At 49.2% G+C, this 22,816-nt stretch overlaps 1 pseudogene across 1 annotated transcript; it reads left to right on the top strand.

Annotated features, from left to right (window-relative positions):
• Positions 1-662: 662 nt before the first annotated feature.
• On the top strand, positions 663-21,243 carry LOC114669821 (SH3 domain and tetratricopeptide repeat-containing protein 1-like; annotated as a pseudogene). The gene is made up of 4 exons (XR_013415951.1): positions 663-699; positions 12,630-12,671; positions 14,232-15,905; positions 21,107-21,243. The product of XR_013415951.1 is annotated as an SH3 domain and tetratricopeptide repeat-containing protein 1-like (transcript).
• The last annotated feature ends 1,573 nt before the right edge of the window (positions 21,244-22,816 follow it).

Below are 22,816 nucleotides of genomic sequence, written 5' to 3'. Positions count from 1 at the left end.
CTTAAATATTGGCCTCTTGAATACCTTGAATTTCAATTGAACGTAACCAGAGGATTTCATAATTGGACCGTTGCCTCTGGAAGTTGGAGCTTTGTTTGTTTGGTTTCACCTCCTACACTAAGCCTATGGCTGTGCACATCTTTATGATGACTTTTGGTACTGGGGAATCAAAGCTTCATTCGCTTTTTGGAGGAGATGACCTTATGCTGTATGAAGCACTCAGACTTCGTTAACTATGTACCATCCAGACAAGACCAGGTGCTTCCCACGGCAGCCTGTCCTTTTCTTATCTCTCTCATCAATCTAGCATGTTCCTTCTATTCCTCTTTATATTAGAACTTCTCTTTGAACAAAGAATGTTGTTTTGTCACTGCTAGGTCCCCAGCAATTAGTAATGCCTAGCACATACTAGGTGCCTCCTGAATGTTAATAGGTGATAATCTAGCAGTACACAAGATAAATCCGCAGGTTGAGATTTAAGCTGTGTGGTATGAAGGCTGCATTGGCAAACTTATTAAATCAATTTTGTTAATACAAGTTTAACATATCTTAGTAACTGACTTAGTTCAGGAATCATTTGCTGAGTGTCTTCTAGGCCAGACATTGGGGACAGAAAGGTAATAATATATGATCCCTGCCTCATGTGCAGGAAGTCTATTGCGATGGACAGATGCGTGCTAATGGCTGCCATGGAATATGGTGAGTATTAGATAAAGGGGCACCCTGTGTGCCCTTGGAGCATAGAGCAGGGCTTGTGTTCTGGGAACATGGGCTCCATGTGAAAACACAATTTAAATTCTCTTTTTTCTTTCTTTTTTTTTTTTTTTTTTTTTTTTTTTGAGACAGAGTCTTGCTCTGTGGTCCAGGCTGGAGTACATTGGTGTGATCTCGGCTCACTGCAACGTGCTCCCCCCAGGTTCAAGCGATTCTCGTACCTCAGCCTCCCGAGTAGCTGGGATAACAGGTGTGTGCCACAACGCCTGGCTAATTTTTGCATTTATAGTAGAGATGGAGTTTCACCATGCTGGCTGGGCTGGTCTTGGACTCCTGACATCAGGTGATCCTCCCGCCTCGGTCTTCCAAAGTTCTGGGATTATAGTCATGTATGTATTCATCCTTTTAAATATCTGCGGGTAGCATTTAACTTTAAATGGGTACTAATTAAACTATTGAATGACTTTAGTATGGATTGAATGACTTTGCTCGGGCCCCGTTTTTAATTTCCTTCATTAGAGAGAAAAAAAAATGCAGGTTGAATATCCCTCATCCAAACTTCTTGGAATCAGAAGTGTCTCAGATTTTTTTCCTTTTTTGGATTTTTGAATATTTGCATTATACCTGCTGGTTAAGCATCCTGAATTCAAAAATCCAGAGTCTGAGCTGTTCCAATGAACATTTCATTGAGCATCACCTCGACACTCAAAAGTTGAGGATTTCGGAGTTTCTGGTTAGGGAGACTCATCCTGTATGGGTGCTGGGTTGTTGCAGGAGTTTTGGACCAGAGGTTGGGTGACTAGGCTTTGGTTTTCGCTTTGTTATTAAACGGGCTGTTTTATTCCATAATCTCAGCTTTAGATCCCCCGGTTGTCAAAGAAGGGAACGGGCCATCTGATGTTTAAGGCCTCTGTTAGTTCTGACTTGGAGACACCTGGCTTCAGTTCATCTTCCTTAGGAGTGGACAAAGAATATGGGAATTTTGAAATCGTTAGTCAACATCTACAGGGTCATTGCAGCCTGGTTTTGGGTAAGGTCATCTTTAGTGAGCCCAGGGAGAAACAGTGGTTTAGCTGTCAGCTGAGAGGGGTAAGCGGTCCTATTAATTTTCCTCTGTGTTAGTGAAAGCATTGTTAAGGGTCACAGCGTTAGTGGAGCTGGCTGGAAAGAGGAGGGGAACTCACTGTTACAGGTTATATTGAATGTCTTTTCAGTCACTAAATGCTTTTTATGATATGTTTTTCAGGATTTCAGTGTTGTATGATTTCTCTGTGTTAAGCACAGGAAATTTAACATCAGCAAAAAAGAATGCTCTTTCTTTTTTTTTACTTTGAGATGGAGTTTCGTTCTTGTCGCCCAGGCTGGAGTGCAGTGGCGTGATCTCAGCTCACTGCAACCTTGGCCTCCTGAGTTCAAGCGATTTTCCTGCCTCAGCCTCCCGAGTAGCTGGGATTACAGGTGCCCACCAGCATGCCTGGCTAATTTTTGTATTTTTAGTACAGATGAGGCTTTGCCATATTGGCCAGGCTGTTCTTGAACTTCTGACCTCAGGTGATCCTCCTGCCTCGGCTTCCCAAATTGCTGGGATTACAGGCATGTGCCGCGATGCCTGGCCTTGAATGTTCTTTCTATGGGAATTTACAAAAGCCAGCTTTTGAGTCTAGTGGCAGAAAACCTCTTCATTGTTTAGCTGTGCTGTGAGCTTGGAGGGCTTCAAGCCCAGCTGAAAAAGCTGTAGTATTCTATGTCAGTTGGCTGTCTTGGAGAACGTAATGAGCACTGGACTGGAGTGATACTGTCAGAGTTCATGAGCGGTTTGAGGCTCTCAAAGCCTAGATACTGGGGTTGCCCAAATACATCAGCTGGACTCACTATTTCTCTCGGGAGTCGGGGGGTGGAAAATGCTGTGGTCTTAACTCTGCTCTTAATTTTACAGTGCTGTTATTAATGGTAAGAATGATTTCATACGTTTGCATTTTGCTTTGTAACTCACAGAGAATTTTAAAATCTGTTATCTGATTTTATTCCCTCAGCAGTTCTGTGAAAAAGGTAGAGCACTTTCATATCTTCTGTTTTTCCATGATTCTCTTGTGGCTCACAGAAGCTAAGAGCCTTCACCAAGGTCATAGGGTGAATGAGTTGCAGAGCTGGGAGTAGAGGCTCAGGCTTCTAGTGACCCTGTTTCTTCCTTGATAGCTTGCTCTGGTGGCGCTATGCTCAGGTAACTGCGCATGCTCGGTTTGGTCTTTTGTAAATCCCTGCCCCATTTCGGGGGAAGTTCTTGGGAGGCTTCTATTCATTTTGGAGCATTTAAGTATCTTGTCCTCTCTCCCTCTTCCCAGATGCATGGGCATTTCTGCAGGCCCCCAGGCTGGCCCTTGTGCGTGGGGGCGTCTCCTGTCTCCACGTTGCTTGCACGCCCCGGGGCCCCCTCGTGCCTGCCTCCACACTGCAAGCTGTTTGATAAATGTTACTAAGTCAGCATCGTTGTTTTCTAGAAATGGGACGGGGTATGGATGCCACGTTCTTTTCTGTGTGAAGTCTGCGATTGTATCATCTTGCCTTCCCCGTGTGTGCTCCTTGAGGGTGTCGCTGTGCTGCGGTCATCTGTGTTCCCTAGGGTGCCTCCCTTGGAGTTCGGGCGGTAGTAGACATGCAGTCAGTGTTCACGGCCTGAATGAGAGGAAGGCCAACAGAGCCATTAAATCTGGAAAATGACAAGTGAGGGAAAGGAATTTTTATTGAAGGCATGTGAAAAAGAAATCTTTTTAGAAAAGTTGACCTGTTTCTCAACTGGAGTTGAATTTCAGCTCAGAAAAGCAGCTGTGTGCCCAGAGGGATTTGGGATTTCAGTTTGTGACAGATGAATTGAATTTGTTGTTGTATGAATGTATTATCCTTTTGTGGTTTTATTAGGCCTTTCTCCCAAATGGAATCGATTTTTCTATAAAAGTCACACTTCCTTTTTGAGAAGTGTAACACTAATTGTATGGGATGGTCTCCCAAAAGATTACCTGCCAGGAACCAAACACACTGCCTGAGACTCACGGCCCCTGGTTTCTGCCTGTGCAGCTGCAGGGCAGAGAGGCACGCTCGAGCTGAAATCAAGACGCGTGTCTGCATCTTCTCTTTCTTGACTGCTGTTTCGTCTCTGAGCTGGCCTGCCTTCAATGTCTAGGAGCTTGGTGGGTGTAGACACATTACGGTATGGAGGAGGGATATGGTGTTGCCACAGCCAGGAGACTGGCTGAAGTCTCTGTTCTCTTCCTGCTCACTGCTCTGACTTTGTATGAGTCACATTTGTAGGGCTGTGCACAGCGGCTTACACCTGTAATCCCAGGACTTTGGGAGGCCGACCTGGGAGGATCTCTTGAGCCCAGAGTTTGGAACCAGTCTGGGCAACATGGTGAAACCCCATTCCTACAAAAAATAAAAATTAAAAAATTAGCCAGATGTGGTGGCTCCTGCCTGTAATCCCAGCTACTGGAGAGGCTGAGGTTCGAGAATCACTTGAGCCTGGGAAGTCGAGGCTGCAGTGAACCATCATCACGCCACTGCACTCCAGTCTGGTCAGAGCAAGACCTTGTCCCCAAAAAAACAAACAAACAAACAAAAACTCATTTGTAATAGTGGCAGTAGTTAACTTTTGAAAGTTTGAAGAAAAGTTTCTAAATAACCTGTGACCATGGACAACTTACTTAGCCTTTCTATGCCTCAGTTTCCTCATCTATGAAAAATGAGAGAATATGGTACTGATCTTACAGGATTTCAATGAGAACTAGACGAGATCAAACTCAGAGCCTGGCACCTCGTGAGTGCACACTCAATGTTATTATTTCAACATTTTAGAGGAAAAAGAATGCTAATGGGTCACTATGGCTAAACATAGTCTATCACTGGCGTTACTTATGGTATTGGAAGGAAGTTGAATTCCATATAGATAGTGTGATGGAGAAAGTATTTTCGGCATTGGCAGTATTTATTCAAAGAACAAAGGATGTGTCTGTCCTGTGTGGAGAGCCGTTTCCGCTTGTTTCTTTAAATGTTATGGGAAAAGCACTCGACCTTGTGCTCTCTGCCGGACAGCTTCAGTCTCCGCGTATTGATTTGGCCAATGGTCGCTCGCCATCATCATGGCAGCAGCAGTGGAAGGGACAGCTTGTCTTGATTTGCATTTTTGGGTGTTTGTGCTATTTATAGACAATTAAGACTTGGAAGCCTGTTTATGGCAAGCTGGTAAATTCAGCAAAACATGGAAAAACCTGTTAGCAGAGTTTGCACGTGTGCAGGCACAGAGCAGCCAAATAAACACACAAGTTTTCCTGTATTTTAAAACTCTCTGAAAAAAAAAAAAAAAAAAAAAAAAAGACATTAAACCATTGCCCAGATGGCTTATAGAGCTAGAGCTTTTTCCTTGAAGTACGTGAGTATGACTGTCAGACATCTGAAACCCCAAGCCATCTTAAAACATCATTTGGATGCTACCCCCTCTCTGCCCTTTTTTTCCATTTGTAAGGGACAAGGATCCAGGAAGGAAAGTATTAGTTTACAAAGGCTTTTGTTACAATTAATCGTTCATGTTCTTTCTTTTGGTATCTTATTCTCTGTTTACATTTTTTTTTTATTTTTACATTTTTTGAGACAGAGTCTTGCTCTGTCACCCAGGCTGGAGTGCAGTGGCACGCTCTTGGCTCACTCCAACCTCTGCCTCCCAGGTTCAAGTGATTCTTGTGCCTCAGCTTCCTGAGTAACTGAGATTACAGGCGTGTGCCACCACGTCCAGCTAATTTTTATGTTTTTAGTAGAGACAAGGTTTCGCCGCGTTGGTCAGGCTGATCTTGAACTCCTGAACTCAGGTGATCTGCCTGCCTCAGGCTCCCAAAGAGCTGAGAATACAGGTGTGAGCCACCGCGCCCGGCCGCTGTTTCCATTTTGTAAACACCTGCGCCACCCCAGTGTAGGGTGGCTAGGGGTATTCTTCTTTCCTGTTTCCTGGTGTATTTTCCTCTACAGCGTTGATCACTCTTTAACATACTTTTTGGTTATCTGTCTCTACCTACAAAAATATGTTCGCTGTTATATCACCAGTGCCTGGCACGTAGATAGTCAGTCAATATTTGTTGAATGAATGAATGGGCTGAAAGAACCTTATTCTTTCTTCTGTCACTTCACACCATATGCTTTTGGAAAATGCTATGTGAACAGGGATCGTAAGCAGCAGAGGTTACACACATGGCTGTGGGATAGCCCATCATCCTCAGATACTTGTCTGGAAGGAGGTGGAGTACATGAGTAGAAATGATACAAGATAACTTCTTCAGGAAATCAGCCAGGTGTCACAACTTTTCACATAGGCGTGTGATGTTAGTGTATGTGTGTATGAAGAGCTGTCGTGGCCTAGAATCACGGGCCTTTAGATCCCTTGTACAGATAGAAAAGTAAAGGCGGAGGCCCAGGAATGCTGTAGGCCACCGAGGTAGAGTCCCTGTCTCTCCTTCTCAGTGTTCGGTCACTTCTCAGTGCACTCCCCTCTTTACTGCTAAAGCCACCTTCCCTGACTCTGAATGTGTAACCACGAGGGGGAAAATGTCCTCCAGGCTCACAATTTGTGGAGAAAAAGCCCAGCACCTAAAATAATGTTCACGAAGTTTGTACCTAGAAAACGTGGCCATTTCTATCATATCTTTGAATTTCCCTCTTTCTCATACATTTTATAAACAAGACAGTAGAAGGAGATTCGTGAACAGCCACTTTAGAACAAGGGGGAAAAAATCAAATCTAGAACATTCCAGTTTCTGTTTTCTTCTCAGTTTAGGGCTGAGGCACTTTAGCTTCCTGTCTAAGGGACTACTCAAATCTGATTAGAAACCATTGTGGGCTGGTAATTATCCGTAATTTTAGGAAGACAGATGCAGCACCAACTCTATTCTCTGATAGTAGGCTTAAGAATTTTAAATTTGCATGGCAGGAGAATCAGATGGTGAGGTGGGATAAGCGTTCAGATGCTTGGTCATTGATAGCTTTTTACTTCCACGTATCACATGGGGATTTGGGACTCGGGAAGCCCGCTGAGAACTGATGACTATCTGTCCCCTGAACAGCTGGGGTCTTTTTCATCCTGAGCTCAGAAAGATTGCTCCTACTGCAGCCAGGGAAGACAGGTTGTTGACTGGTTAGAAATCATGGCAGGTTATTTTCTCCACCCGCAGTTCGCAGTTGAAAAGCAGAGCTATCAAAAAGTTGTGTTCTCTGTTGTATTTCAAATCTGGGTGTTTAAAAAATTATGTAAGCAAATTAAGCATTTCTGTAATGGTAGTTGTGTGTGTTCTTGATGCGAATGAGAGGTGCATTCCCTTGTAAAATCTCTGGGACTTTATAGGAGTATGTGAGCCTTAGAACAAAAGTTGGTTTTCTAGATGATCACGTAGATATGATGCTGAACACTAGACAAAGATGTTGATTGAAGCGATTTAAAAAAAATTTTTCTGAGTTCAGATTTTACACCAATATTTAGAAAATCAGCAAAAGAACTTGGAGGAATGTTCTCAGGCATCCAGTTCAGCCCCCTGCGCACATTGTCATAAAATCCGAGTGTGTGTACAGGGAGACGCACTCCTTTCTGTTCTCATCACTGGTCCTTTCCTGGCTCTGCACCTGCCTGTCATGCGCGTCCGTGCGAAGAGACCACCAAACAGGCGTTGTGTGAGCAATAAAGCTTTTTAATCACCTGGGTGCAGGCGGGCTGAGTCCAAAAAAGAGAGTCAGTGAAGGGAGATAAGGGTGGGGCCGTTTTATAGGGTTTGGGTAGGTAAAGGAAAATTACAGTCAAAAGGGGGTTCTGTGGCGGGCAGGAGTGAGGGTCACAAGGTGCTCAGTGTGGGAGCTTTTTGAGCCAGGATGAGCCAGGAAAAGGAATTTCACAAGATAATATAATCACTTAAGGCAAGGACCCGTCATTTTCACTTCTTTTGTGGTAGAATGTCATCAGTTAAGGTGGGACAGGGCATTTGCACTTCTTTTGTGATGCTTCAGTTACTTCAGGCCATCTGGGCATATACGTGCAAGTCACAGGGGATGCGATGGCTTGGCTTGGGCTCAGAAGCATGACATTGCCCTCTTCCCGACCTTCCCTACCTTTTCCCTCCTGTGCGGTTCTCTCACAAAGTGAATGGCCTCAGCCACAGCTTCTCTGCAGCTGCATCAGACTGTGGCGACAGGAGTGGTGGCTCCTGCAGGGCCTGCTGTCCCCACGGAGCCCAGTCTTGCTTGCGGCTGGAACCTGGTCACCATTTGCACCGAAAGTATGTAATTCTACAGAACGAGAGCCAACATGCTGGGGATGGAGGCGTCTTTATCACTGCATATTTTAATCTTGGGTAGAAAGTATGGAAAAGTATGTGATGCCTGTGGTTTGATGTCAGAAGGACATTGTGAACTTGATGTGGACTGAGGATGTTCAGGTGCAACAGGCACCCCGGCTTCATTAAATGAGACTTCCCCACCTCCCTGCCAGGCATGCACAGGTGTATGGCCACATCTTATGTGTCATCCTTATCTAGAGTGCGCCTTGTCATGCTTAAAGTTACATGATGATATTCTGCCTCATAGAGTAGGTCCCAAACCGCATTCAACACAGAAATATACTCTTGCTATTATACATAGAAAGGGCTTTCATATACCAAGCGGGAGAGCAGTCCTAAAATCTGGGCTGGAATCACAGAAGGAAGGTTTGGGAAGCAACAGATTCCCTAGTCCAAAGCTGGTTTTTGATGAACCTAGAAACAGGACCAAGAGAAGTGAATTTCCCTAAGGCCCTGACAGTGTCTCACGGTAGCATTTGAACCTAGCAGTTTCTTGACCTATTTCTTTAAATGATTAGTCATGCTTCCTCTGATTCCTATATAAACGTATTCCTCATTCATTCTTTTGTTTCAGTGAATTATTGCAGTGCTACCACGTAACAGTATTGGAGTCAAAATGTGGCAGTGTTTATCCCTTTCCAAGGTTTTTAGTTGCACAGTTTGTCAAAGTTGTGCTAACAGTTTCTTGTTGGTTGCAAGGTGTCCTTTCAGAAGCCAATTGTGTGGTGTATTGACGTTGATTGTTGGAGGTAGTTTGGTTAGAACGTACTTCGAGTGGCTGGCGTGGGCCTGGGGGACAGTGACAACTGCCTGCTTCATGGGCAGAGATGAAGTAATTGCTTCCTGGGAAGTACCATCCTCCTGGCCACATTCTTCAGCCCATTTCGTTTGTGTTGGTTTCCTCGCATCTGCACGTTTCTGGCTTCATGTGAGTCTCATTTATTGTAGCATATGACTTCAGGCTGTGGGAAAGAATGGCCATTTTAGCACAGAGATGCACACAAAGGAACAACTGGCTAAATGTGAGTGAAGACATTCTTAGAGGGGGTTTCATTTTTTTTATTCTTTAACAGGCAGTCTGGGAAGCATTCTGGACATGTGGCCTGCGCTGTCACAGTTCCTCCCTGCAGGATCGCAGATGTTTGGAGATTGTAGTGATAACTGTTATCATTGAGAATGTCATTCTCACAGGCTCTAATAAGTCAGGATTTATTCAGTGTTAATTTGTTAAAGACAACTGTATTTCTAGCCAAATCCATGTGAGACGTTTCTCCTGGCAGTGTTGCTGGGGGTATTCCCGTGGCTTAGTCTTCGGGCAGCACACGCCTTTGAATACTGCTGAAGAGAACCCAAAGCGCACTGGAGTACTACTGCCATACGGGGTGTTAGTCACTGATACACATCTCAGTCAGACCTGATGGATTCTTGACCCCTTCCTTTCTTAATTTTTTAATTTTTATTTTTTATTTTTGTTTTTTAAGAGCATAACCCCTTAGGTGGCCACCATGAATCTCTGGTGTTTTCAGTTGGCTGCAGCCTATTTGCCGTCTCTGGTTCAAACATATTCGAAGCCTGATGATGCTTCCCTCGGTTGTTCTGCTGTGTGACCTCCGTGCCCGCAGGGTTCAAGAGTGTCAGAGCTGGGAGCCGCCTTCACAACTACCAGGGTTTCCAGAACCTCCTTTATCTAGCCCTGGGGACGGAAGAGATGTCATCAGAGGCGGAGGCTTATTAGGGTTACACGCCATTGATAACAAATGAGGAGGTTTTCTTTTATATAAGGGGAGCTTCTTATAATGTGCTTTAGTAGGGTAAAGAAGCTTTTGAGATTTGCTTTCTCTGGAAAGATAATTTGTGATCCTGCTGTTGCTTTCAACAAAAATATAATTTGCATACCAGTGCATGTTGTATTACTGAGCACTGGCTGACAAATGGTTCTTAACTCGTCATTCACTCCGCCACTGTTTCTTGAATGGCATATGTGTGCCAGCTGTAGTAGGAACTTGCTAGGCTCTAGGACTAACCCTTATGAAATAGGGGTCCTGGGGGAAGCAAATGCATATAACTATAAACGTTTGAGGGGATATCAGAGGGGTGCCTATAGGTACAAAACTTTGTTCATTCATTGTCCCATCTAGGAGGTTTTGTGTCTTAGCAGCGTGTTCCATAGCAACCCATCCCTCTATCAAAATATTCATCATATTATTTTGAAATTCTCTGCTTAGGTATGTGTTTTTCTGACTATGTTTAGAACTGGTTAAGGACAGGCTATGGGGTATGTATTATATATATCTACACACACACATATATTTATATATATACACATTACCATTGTAAATATACTATATATTTATATATATACTCATATATATATTTCTCCCTCTCTATATATACATACACACCACACACATATATATACACACATATATATGAAATACACACACACACACACACACACACACACACACACACACTTCTCCTGCCAAGCACAGAAAGTCAAAACTAGGCAAGAGTTCTTTTAGTGTTCATGAAAAAACAGATGTGTTAGTTGAGAGCGTCCTTAAGTTGCCAGGGGAAAGACAGGATGGATTCACAAAGGGAGATAGTGTTTTTTTTTTTTCCTTTGTTTAACTCTTGAATTCGAAATAATCCAGACTTATGGAAAAGTTGCAAAAATAGTACAGAGAATTCCCATATACTCTTCCCTCAGATTCCCCAAACATTTCACCCCATTTGTACTTTCTTTCTCTGTGGATATAATTTTTTTTTTCTGAAATGTTTGAGAGTGGAAGGTAGCATGCAGGCAGGGTGAAAGGCGGAAGGAGAGAGGTGGGTTGGGAGGCTTTTTTTTTTTTTTTGACCTTCTGAGATGGCGTTTCACTCTTGTCACCCAGGCTGGAGTGCAATGGCACGATCTTGGCTCACTGTAACTTCTGTCTTCTGAGTTCAAGTGATTCTCCTGCTTCAGCCTCTGGGATAGCTGGGATTACAGGCGCCCACCACCATGCTTGCCTAATTTTTTGTATTTTTAGTAGGGGCATTTCATCATCTTGGTCAGGCTGGTCTTGAGCTCCTGACCTCTGATGATCCACCTGCCTTGGCCTACCAAAGTGCTGGGATTACAGGCGTGAGCCACTGTGGCTGGGGATTGGGAGGCTTTTGCAGTAACCCAGAGCGCTATGATGAGGGCTGGACCTGGTTGGAAATGATGAGAAAGGTGAGAAGTGGTTAGGTCTGGCATATATTTTGAAAGGAGAGTTTAAATGGGTTGGATGACAAGAGAGAGAAAAAGAAGTTTTAAGGATGATGTCAAGGATTTTGGCCTGAGTAACTGGAAGACTAGAGATGCTGTTATTGGGATCGGGAAGACTATGGGAGGAGTGGGTTATAGCAGGGGGAATCAAAAGTGTGTTTTCGGCATGCTAAATTTGAGGTCCAAAAAGGGATATCAAGAAGTGTTGGCTGGGCGCGGTGCCTCACGCCTGTAATTCCAGCACTTTGGGAGGCTGAGGCGGGCAGATCACCTGAGGTCAAGAGTTCGAGACCAGCCTGATAATTATTAAAATCGATCATTGATGTTTACTAATTAATCATATTATTGCTCCTAATACTGCAGGGGGTGTATACCTACCTGTGATGTTGTTCCTAATATCCAGGGACAGAGAGCATGATTTTAGTTTTAATATCACAGTAGGTGTACACTCACCATGTGAAACTGATCCTAATATCCAGGGGGTAGAATATGACATGACTCCCAACATAGCAATGAATGGACAGCCACCTGGTGATATTACTCCTAATATACACAGAAGAAGCGTATGATATTACTCCCAATATCCCAGGGAGGGTACAGCTCTTCTGTGATATGGTTCCTAGTATCTGGAGGGGGAGAGGATGATAATAATTCCAGTATCACAGGCTGTGTTCACCCGCCCTGTGATATTGTTATTAATATTCTGGAAGGGAGAGAATGATATGATTCCCCATAGAGCAGGAGGCGTACACCCAGCCTGGGATATTGTTCCTAATATCCATGGAGAGGAGAGGCTGATGTTACTCCCAATATGGCAGGGGGTGTACATCCACCCTGTGATATTCTTCTTAATATTCCAAGGCTGAGAGGTTGATACTACTCCCAGTATCGCAGACACTGTACACCCCCATGTGATATTCTTCCTGATATCTGGAAGGGGAGAAGATGGTATTAATCCCCATATCGCAGGAGGTGAACACCCACTTTGTGATATCTTTCCTAATATGCAGAGGGAGAGAGGATAATATTATTCACAATATTGCAGAAGATGTACACGCCCCCCCATGATATTGTCCTTAATATTCCAAGGCACAGAAGATGATGTTACTCCCAATATCGCAGAAAGTGTACACCCCCCAGTGATGTTGTTCCCATGATCCAGGAGGGAAGAGGATGATATGACTTTCAACCCCTGCACCCTGCAATGCTCTCACCCTGCAACACCGACACCAGCTCAATCTGACATGGGACCAGAGGTGCTGGCTGGGGGTGTTGATTGCTTCTCTTTTCTCCCTTGCCAGACTCAGTAGAGGAAGCTGAGACCGAGCAGCCGCAGGAACAAGGTAGGTTTTGCCCGTGGCTCAGGCTTCCTCTGGTTATGAGCTGGGTCTTGGAGTAACACCGGGGGAGGGGACAGAGCTGAGTACAGTGGGCATTGGATGCAGCTGTCACCCCTCTGTGGTGTGGGCCGGGGACTTGAGGGACATCGCCTGAGGTGGGCCTGAACCTCCCGTCTACTCTGGCACTGGAGGCCGTGGGGTCCCACACTTCTTCCAATGAACATGCTGACCCCTGCCTGGTCACCGACCGAGGTGGGACATCCTTTCCACTGCTGGAGACCACATGTAGCTGTGGGTTCCTTCTTCATGACCTGGAGAAGCTGCAGTTCACCCTGTGCTCCGCCTCAGAGATGGGAGGCCACACTGCCCTCAGCGGGTAGCAGAATGCAGAGCTTTAGGTTGCAGGGGCCTCAACTGAGGTCCCTGAAGGGTCTGCTCCTTCCTGAGGGGAGCCAGTGGGGAAGGGAAGGCTGTTGTAGGTTTGCCTCAGGGAGGGGGTGGTTCCACCCTCTGCCAAAGTCACTGGAGCAAAGGCACGTGGCTCTCCAGCTGCCCCGGAGGCCAGGGTAGTGGCTGGGAGGGGCTGTGTACCTCTGCCAGATTGGGGAGATTTCTTAGCTAATCTAGTGTAGTCAAGTCAGACATTTGCCTCTAAATCATATTTATTTATTTTTTTAATTCCAAGGCTTTACAGATGAATAAGGAGGCAGTTTGTACTGAAAATATTTTTTACATGTGAGCTTGAAACAGAGAGTCTGTTTAAATCTAGTTTTTTCCTTCCCAGTAATGCCTCCTTTCATCCCAGGTTTTCCAACAGGAAATGCGCTTGTTTGCTCACCTCTGGGAGGGGGCTTTGGCTAGGAATCCACCAAAGCCAGCAGGCACCAGTGGGCTGCTGGAGCACGCTGGCCTTTGTTAACCCTTTAGGAACTGTGGGCTTCAGGTTTTCAGACCATTGGAGGTGAAGGTGGCCACAGGGGCCTGGAAGCTTTCCCATCCTTCCTGCAACGATGGTCCGTTTCCCTGCACGGAGCTGGGTACATGGGTACAACAGCCCTGTCCTGTGCCGTCGGTGGCTTTACCAATTTTGCATAGCAGCTTTTGAGCTGATCAATAGCTCTGATTGGCTGTTGAGGATTTCATGGATTCCTGTACCCCACCAGGGGGCCCAATATGCTGACAAAAGTTACATTTGTAGTTGTAGTGCTGCATATACATGGGTCCAGTTAGAAGGCTTTGATTCTTTCTAAAGGGAAAGGCATCTCTGAGGGATCACTGAGCTGACATAGTCTCCTAAAACCATGCTGTGAGGTGGGCAACAAAGCAGGACAGGAGGGTGATTTTGTAGGAGAGTCGGGCCACGGGCCTGCGTGTTCTCTCTGTCCCCATAGTGCCGGAGTTCCTACGTGCTCCAGGCCCGGGTTTGCATTGCACATAATTCTCAAGGGCTCATGGCAAGCTGCGCCAGGGACACAGAGAGGGGGGATGTGGGGACCCTGTCCCCAGTGGACCAAGGACTCAATGCTGAACTCTAATCTGTCTAGGTGTTTTTGTGACTTGCAGAAATACCTCCACCTTGCCTGGGCCTGGAGCCACAGGCGACGCTGCCGAAGGTGAAGAATGTTCTAGAACAATGCAAGACCTGCCCAGGCTGCCCCCAGGAGCCAGCATCCTGGGGTCTCTGTGCGGCATCCAGCAACATGAGCTTGCAGGACCCCGAGGAGCCCTCCTTCTTCTTGGAAGCTGAGGACGACTGGGAGGACCCAGAGGCCCTGACCTCACTGCTGTGTTCCTGAACGCCCCCAGGTACAAGGCCAGCTTCTGTGGCCTGTACGGTGTGGCATGGCCATGGCTGAGTGGCATGTTCTGCAGCTTTAGCAATGAGGAGGAGCTGACTGGGCGCCTGGCACAGGCCCGAGGGGTGGCCAAGAAAGCTGGCCTCTTCATGGCCCTGGCCAGACTCTGCTTCCTCCTGGGGCGGCTGTGCAGCAGGAGGCTCAAGCTGTCCCGGGCCCGGGTGTACTTGGAGGAAGCACTGGGGTCCCTGGAGGGCAGCTTTGGGGACCTGTTCCTGGTGGTGGCTGTGTACGCCAACCTGGCCAGCATTTACCGGAAGCAGAACGGGAGAAGGGTACACAGGTGGTTCCCAAAGCCATGGCCCTGCTCCTGGGGACGCCGGGTCACATCTGCAGCACCGAGGTGGAGGAATAGCTCCTGCAGCTGGCCCTGCAGCAGATGGTGGTGGCCAGAGCCTGCAGGCCGCGGCCCGGGCCTGCTTCCTGCTGGCCAGGCACCATGTGCACCTCAAGCAGCTCGAGGAGGCCCTGCCCTTCCTAGAGCTGCTGCTGCTTTTGCACAGGGACTCGGGAGCCCCAGAGGCTGCGTGGCTCTCAGACTGCTCCCTACTGCTGGCTGACATCTCCTGGCTCCTACTCCTGGCCGCAAGTGCCTGCCCCACCTCGTGCTGAGCCTGTGTCATGGTGGCCTCATTGAGGACACAGGACTCGCTGGCCGGCTCGCTAAGAAGCGTGAACCTGGTGCTCCAGAACGCCCTCCAGCCCCACAGCCTCCCCACCCAGACTTCCCACTACCTCAGGCGAGCGCTGGCCTCCCTAACCCTGGGCACAGGCCACGTGCTGCGCGGCCTTCTCCACGCCAGCCTGGCCCAACTGTACAGCCACCGTGGCTATCACGGCCCAGCCATCACCTTCATGACACAGGGGGTGGAAGCCAGTGCTGTTGCCGGAGTCTGTGCCATCGTGGACCCCCTGGTGGCCCTGGCCTGGCTGCACGTGCTTCATGGACAGAGCCCGGTGGCCCTGAACATCCTGCAGTCTGTCCAGGATGCAGTGGTGGCCAGCGAGGACCAGGAGGGTGTGATTGCCAACATGGCGGCCATGGCTCTGAAGAGGACAGGCCAGACGAGGCAGGCAGCCGAGGGCTACTACTGCGCCCTACGGGCGGCTTGGTACCTGGGCCAGCGGAGGAACCAGGCAGTGGTGCTGGCCAACTTCGGGACCCTGTGCCTGCTCTGGGGTGCCAGAAGGCTGGCCCAGCACTACCTCCTGGAGGCTGTGCGGCTGTTCTCGAGGCTTCCCTGCAGGGAGTGTGGCCAGGACTTCACCCACGTGCTCCTGTAGCTGGGCCACCTCTGCACCCGCCAGGGCCCAGCCCAGCAGGACAAGGGCTACTATGAGTGGGCCCTTCTGGTCGCCGTGGAGATGGGCCATGTGGAGAGTGAGTGCCCCCGTTCCCCCTGTGCGCCTTCCGGGGCCACTCAGGTCAGGGCACACCTGGGGTTTGTGATTCGGAAACAAGTGGTGGTTTTTCCACCATCGAAAGTGCTGAGTCATGGCCAGCAGCAGATGTTGGCAAGCGCCCTGGAGACAGGCGGTTCCCATGCAGGGCCAGGTCCTCTGTGCCCTACTGAGGCAGCCAGCTTTTCCTGGTTTGCCCAGGGACCATCCTGCCTTGAGCATGGAAAGTCCTGCTTGCTGGGAATCCCTAGACATAACCCTGGGATCAAGGCAGGCTCTGCTGCGCTGGGACTTGGGGCCCCTCCATGAGCCAGGCCCTGACACCGGTTCTTGTGCCCGTGTGATCTGCTTGGTATGTTGGCAACCTGCGCACCTGTCATCCCACTTCACAGGGGACAGGGGGTGGGTGATTGCCCAAAGCCGCAGAGCAGTTCATGCAGAGTGTGTCAGGCCCCACCCACAAATGGGGCTTGTGGAGTCCTCGGGTGGCAGGGACTGAGTGTGGGAATGGGAGCTTCAGGCCAGAGAAGCCACAAAAGTGTGAGTGGCGTGATGGCGGGGCACCAGATGGCCCCGGGTTAGGGAAGCCTCTTTAGTGTGGGACCAGAGGGTTGAGAGGATTTAGTCAAGTAATAGGTGGTGGGGGAGGGGCTGGTGGTGTAGCCTGTGTGAAGCACCAGGGATGAGCGAGTGGGGGTGAGTGAGCGGGAGTGTGAGCGGGGATGAGTGAGTTGGGGTGAGTGAGCGGAGGTGTGATGGGGGTGAGTGAGCGGGAGTGTGAGCGGGGATGAGTGGGTTGTGAGCAGGGGTGCGTGAGTGGGGTGAGTGAGCGGGAGTGTGAGCGGGGATGAGTGGGTTGTGAGCAGGGGTGCGTGAGTGGGGGTGAGTGAGTGGGAGTGTGAGCGGGGATGAATGGGGTGTGAGTGGGGGTGAGTGAGCGGGAGTGTGAGCGGGGATGAGTGGGGTGTGAGTGGGGGTGAGTGAATGGGGTGTGAGTGAACAGGAGTGTGAGCGGGGATGAGTGGGGTGTGAGCGGGGATGAGTGAGTGGGGTGAGTGAGCGGGAGTGTGAGCGGGGATGAGTGGGGTGTGAGCGGGGATGAGTGAGTGGGGGTGAGTGAGCGGGAGTGTGAGCAGGGATGAGTGGGGTATGAGCGGGGGTGAGTGAGCAGGGCTTATGCAGGGAGGTGCAGAGTTGGGAGCGGGTGGGTTGGGTGCTGGATGGTGAGAAGCTCTTCTGGAGAGCTAAGCAGGGCCTGGGGCCTCAGGCTGTGGCTTGGCCTTTTCCCCAAGAGCACTGGGGAGCCATGGGGTGCTATCGAACAGTCACTGCAGACTGAGCAGTGAACGGACAGTAGGTGGGCAGGGCTGTCTGAAATCTAGGCCGCAGAGGATAGATGAGGAAGTTGAGTCCAGGAAAATGGCTGAGTCGAGGGATACTGTTGAGTCCCCTCTGCCTTGCAGCGCTTTGTCATGGCATCGTGAGACCACTCAGAGGTGCCTCCTGTGGCCTGGGCCAGAGCCCCAGGGGCTGTGACCAAACCTGCCCATTTCCCAGCACAGGCCTGGCACCCACTCCTGGCCCTATGAGGGATGAGATTTTGGAAAGGACCATGTGAAGGGGCCCTGGTCCCATATATCTGCCCAAGGAGGGGTGGGGGGTTCTGACCCAGGCTTCTTCCCCAGGGGCATTCTCTGACTGGAAGGAGACCCTCCAGGAACCCAGCGCCCCAGCCCCCACTGCAGCCTCCGGTGGCTCCTGGCACAACAGCCTGTGGCACCTCCTCCTACGAGGCCCTCCCTGGCGTGCTGGGGGATTCAGACTTGGAAATGCAGGCCAGGGAACGGGGATCATGCTTCCCTGTCTCCCCACCCTGAGCTGAACAGTCGAGGAGACCGAGGGTGCCGCTGATGCCCCACATGCTTCCTTGGGGTCATTTTTGAGTCACTTTCGGTAGTTTGTGTCCTTCTAGGAGTGTGGCTGTTGTGTCTGGATGGTCTGATTTCTTGGTGTACAATTGTTCGTAGTGTTTTCATGGAATCCTTTTATTTCTGTCAGGTCGGCAATAATGTTTCCTCTTTCATTTCTGATTTTAGAAACTTGGGTTTTTATTTATTTATTTTTATTAGGGATGGGGTCTCATCATGTTCCCCCAGGCTGGTCTTGAATGCTGGCCTCAGCGATCCTTCCACTTCCGCCTCACAAAGCGCTGGGATGACAGGCGTGAGCCATGGTGCTCAGTCTCTGATTTTAGTCATTTGTGTCCCGTCTTTCTTTTCTTGGTCAGTCTGGAGAAATATTCGTCAATTTTGTTATTATCTTCAAAAAACCCACCTTCGGTTCTGTTGAGTATCTCTTTTGTTTTTCCATTCTCTGTATTTTTACTTCCCATTTCCACTCTCACATTTATTATTTTCTTCCTTTTATTCACTTTGGGTTTAGTTCTTTTTCTAGTTTCTCAAGGTGGAAGGTTAAGTTATTGACTTGAGATTTTTCTTCTTTCTTTGAATGTAGACATTTACAGTTATAAATTTCCCTTTCAGTGCTGCCTTAGCTGCATCTTGGAATTTTTGATACGCTGCGCTATTTTTTTTTTTGTTTTAAAGACAGAGTTGTGCTCTACTGCCCAGGCTGGGGTGCAGTGGTGCAATCTTGGCTCGCTGCACCTTCTACCCAGGTTCAAGCCATTCTCATGCCTCAGCCTCCCGAGTAGCTGGAATTACAGATGTGCACCACCCCACCTGGCTAATTTTTTTTTTTTTTTTTTTTTTAATAGAGCGAGACGGGATTTCACCATGTTTCCCAGGCTGATCTCAAACTCCTGGACTCAAGAGATCCTCCCGCCTCGACCTCCCACAGTGCTGGGATGAGAGGCGTGAGCCACTGCGCTGGCCCGGGCTGTGCATTTGTTTGCATTCTTCTCAAATTAGTTTTCGGTTTCCCTGATGGTCTCTTTGACTCACTGGTTGTTTAGCAGTGTGTAATTTCCACGTATTTTTGAATCTCCCACATTTCCTTCACTGTTGATTTCCAGTTTCGTGCCAGTACAGCTGAAGAACACCTCTGCTTTGGTCTCAGTCCTTCTCCATTCACTGAGGCTCATTTTGTGGCCTGGCCCATGGTCTGTCATGGGGAATGTCCCATGGGTGCTCGAGAGGACGGTGTATTCAGCTGTTGTTGGGTGGCGTGTGTGACAGATGTCCATTCGGCGTACCTGGTTTCCGGTGTTAATCTCCGGAATGTTTCTGACACTAGAAAATCAGAAGCTTTTGACCGTTCCCAGTGCCCTGGCTTTGGGAGAGGCCAGTGAACCTGTGGGTTTGGAGCCTGGTGCCATGAGAGAAGCATGTGTGGGAACGCCAGGGGCCGGCTTTGAACCCCATTCCCCCAACATGATGCCGTGTGTGGCAGACATGACGCTTGGCTTTGCTCTCTCAGGGTTCCATCTGCGACAGGGGCTACTTGTGCCCCTGGCCTCATCAGCTCAGGCTGAAGGCGGCCCTGGTCCTGGCCAGAGGGGCTTTGTGAAGCAGAAATAGATGGCCTGGTGCAGGGGCCGAGCCTGGCCAGGACCTCGGCCCTGGGAGTTGTAAAGAAGGCCGGCCTGTACCATGAGCATCTGCATCAAGCTGTGCCCATGTCACGGTGTGCTCGGTGTCTGCCCTGGCACGGGTACATGGCCTGTCTGCACTCAGGCTCCCCGCCTATGGGGCCCAGGCTCACAGAGGTATGAAAGAGGCAAGCACGGCACCGGGGTCTCCGACCCCAGCCAGCCTCGCTTCGATGCTGGGAGACTAACGTCTTCCATTTTGTCCTCTGCCCAGGCCAGCTGCAGGCCGTCTAGCGGCTGTGCTACTTCTACAGCGCCGTCATGCCCAGCGAGGCCCAGTGTGTCATCTACCACGAGCTCCAGCTCTCCCTGGCCCGCAAGGTGGCCGACAAGGTGCTGGAGGGGCACATCCTGAAGACCATCAGTCAGCTCTACCTGTCCCTGGGCATGGAGCAGTAAGGGCTGGCTTTGCAGTGGTGGAGGTGGGGGCAGGCAGGGCAGGGAGAGGGGCACAGGGAAGCTGGCCCAGGGCGCCAGCAGCCCCCCTCCTTTTGATCATTTGGTTCTTTGGCATCAGATGCTTTGAGCTGGTGGGCCTGGGGTCGTTCCAGGGCTGCTGCTGGCCCGTGAGTCCCAGCTTGAGCCTCCCTTGTTGGGTCAAAGGTCATCTCAACCCCAGCAGAGGCAGTACGTGCACTCTGGGCTGTTCTTCCTACTGTGGTGGCTTTTGTCGTCTGACCTCTGCCTGCCCCGAATCTTCCCTCCTGGCCTTCATCTGTCCCCTTAAATGTGACCACAGCAGCCACCTGTGGCTTCTCTCCCACAGAAGACAGAGCCAGTTGTGTCACCTGCTTCCCTGGGGCACGGTTTCCAAGGTCTCACGTCCCATAAGTGGCCTACTCGGCTTCCCCCAAGCATCCTGACCTGTTGGGGTAACCATGGCCCTGACCACCCCACCCATAGGGCCCAGTGACATTGCTGCAGTCACACCCCCTCGAGTGTTGGACTTACTGAGAGAGCAGGGAAGGAGCCAGATTCCATGGCGACCCAGGAGACTGGCTCCAGTCTTGGCCTCAGGTTCACAGAAGGAAATGGGCCAGTGTGCTAGAGCCATGCTTCTCAAAGTGTAGTCCCTGGACCAGTAGAGCAGCATCCATGTCACCTAGGAGTTTGTGGCAAGTGGGAGTTCTAGGGCCTGCCCCAGGCCTGTGGAACCAGAAGCTCTGGGGGCAGGGCCAGCAATCTGTACAGACCGGCCTCCGGGTGACTGTGATGCCTGCACACCTTGGGAACCATCGGCCCAGATAGCCTCTGAACACTAACGGCTCCTGGTGCATCTGGAGAAGACACAGGCCATGTCTGGGAGGCAGGGGAGATGGACTAGCACACTCCTCCTGCCACAGGGCAGCATGATGCTCGATTCCCTCAGAAGGATGTCCTTCATCTTTTCCATGCCGTGTGTGTTCACCCTGGCCCTCCCAGCAGCCTGGGAAGGGCAGAACACTGCACACACGAGAGGGCCGTTCCCAGTCCCCACATTCCAGGTTCATCTGTCACCAGACCCACGGGTGGAGGCAGACTGGTTCCAGGAGGATGAGAGCCCTTGTTCTGACACCTGTGTCTGATTCCAGGGCCTACAAATCTGCTCTGGACTACACCAAACGAAGTCTGGGGATTTTCATTGACCTCCAGAGGAAAGAGAAGGAGGCGTATGCCTGGCTGCAAGCAGGGAAGATCTATTACATCTTGCGGCAGAGCGAGCTGGTGACCTGTACATCCAGGTGAGTGGCAAGGGATGCAGGAGGACCCCTGTGCTGTTCACTCTCTGTCCATCCACCCATCCATTCATCCTTCCATCATTTATTTACCTGTTCATCCTTCCATCCATCCATCCATTCTTCTGTCCATCCATCCATCATCCATCCATCCACCATTCATCCATCCTTTTATCATCCATTTATTCACCCGTCTATCCATCCATTCACCTGTCCATCCACCCATCCATTCATCCTTCCATCATCTATCTGTTTACCTGCTCATCCTTCTATCCATCAATCCATCATCCATCCATCCATCCATTCTTCCATCATCTTCCCATACACCTGTGGGTCCTTCCATCCATCCATCCATCATCCATCCATCCATCCATCCTTCCATCCTTCCATCATCCATCCGTTCATCTGTTCGTCTTTCCTCGAATCCATCCATCCATCCATCATCCATCCCTCCGTCCATCCATCTATCATCCATCCATCCTTTTATCATCCATTCATTCACCTGTCCATCCATCCATCCATTCACCTGTTCATCCATCCATTCACCTGTTCGTCCATCTATCCATCCTTCCATCTATCTTTCCATCATCCATCCAACTGTTCATCCTTCTATCCATCTATCCATCCATCATTCTTCTGTTCACCTCTTCGTCCATCCATTCACCTCTTCGTCCGTCCATCCATCTCTTCGTCCGTCCATCCATCCATCCTTCCATCCATCCATCCTTCCATCCATCCATTCTTCTGTCCATCCATGCTTCCATCCATCCTTCCATCCATCTTTCCATTATCCATCCAACCATCTTCCATCCATCCATGATCCATCCATTCACCTGTCCATCCATCCATCCATTCATTCATCATCCATCCTTTTATCATCCATCCATCCATTCACCTGTTCATCCATCCCTCCATCCATTCTTCCATCCTTCCATCATCCATTCACCTGTTCATTCTTCCATCCATCCATCATCCATCCATCCTTCCATCATTCATCCACTCGTCTGCTCATCCTTCCATCCATCCATCCATCCTTCTATCATCCATCCATTCACCTGTTAATCGTTCCATTCATCTGTTCATCCTTCCATTCATCCATCCATCATCCATCCATCCATCCATTGGTCCATCCATCATTCATTCATTCAGCCACCATCCATCCACCTGTTCATCCATTCATCCATCCATCCTTCCATCATCCGTCCATTCATCTGTTCATCCTTCCATCCATCCATCCTTCATCCATCCATCCATTTATCTATTCATCCATATATCCATCAATCCATCTATCATCCATCTATCCTTCCATCATCCATCCACTCACCTCTTGTTCATCCTTCCATCCATCCATTTATCCATTCATTCATCCATCCATCCTTCCATCCTTCCATCATCCATCCATCTTTCCATCATCCATCCTTCCATCATCCATCCATTCATCCATTCATCCTTCCATCCATCCATCATCCATCCAGCCATCATCCATCCATCTGTCCATTCATCCATCCATCCTTTTATCATCCATCCTTCATCCATTTATCATCCATCCATTCACCCGTCTATCCA

Source organism: Macaca mulatta, chromosome 3 (assembly GCF_049350105.2).
Source record: "Macaca mulatta isolate MMU2019108-1 chromosome 3, T2T-MMU8v2.0, whole genome shotgun sequence".
In the NCBI taxonomy this organism is placed as follows: domain Eukaryota; kingdom Metazoa; phylum Chordata; class Mammalia; order Primates; family Cercopithecidae; genus Macaca; species Macaca mulatta.
The sequence above is the reverse complement of the archived record's forward strand: the minus strand, read 5'-3'. Positions and strand labels throughout refer to the sequence as shown.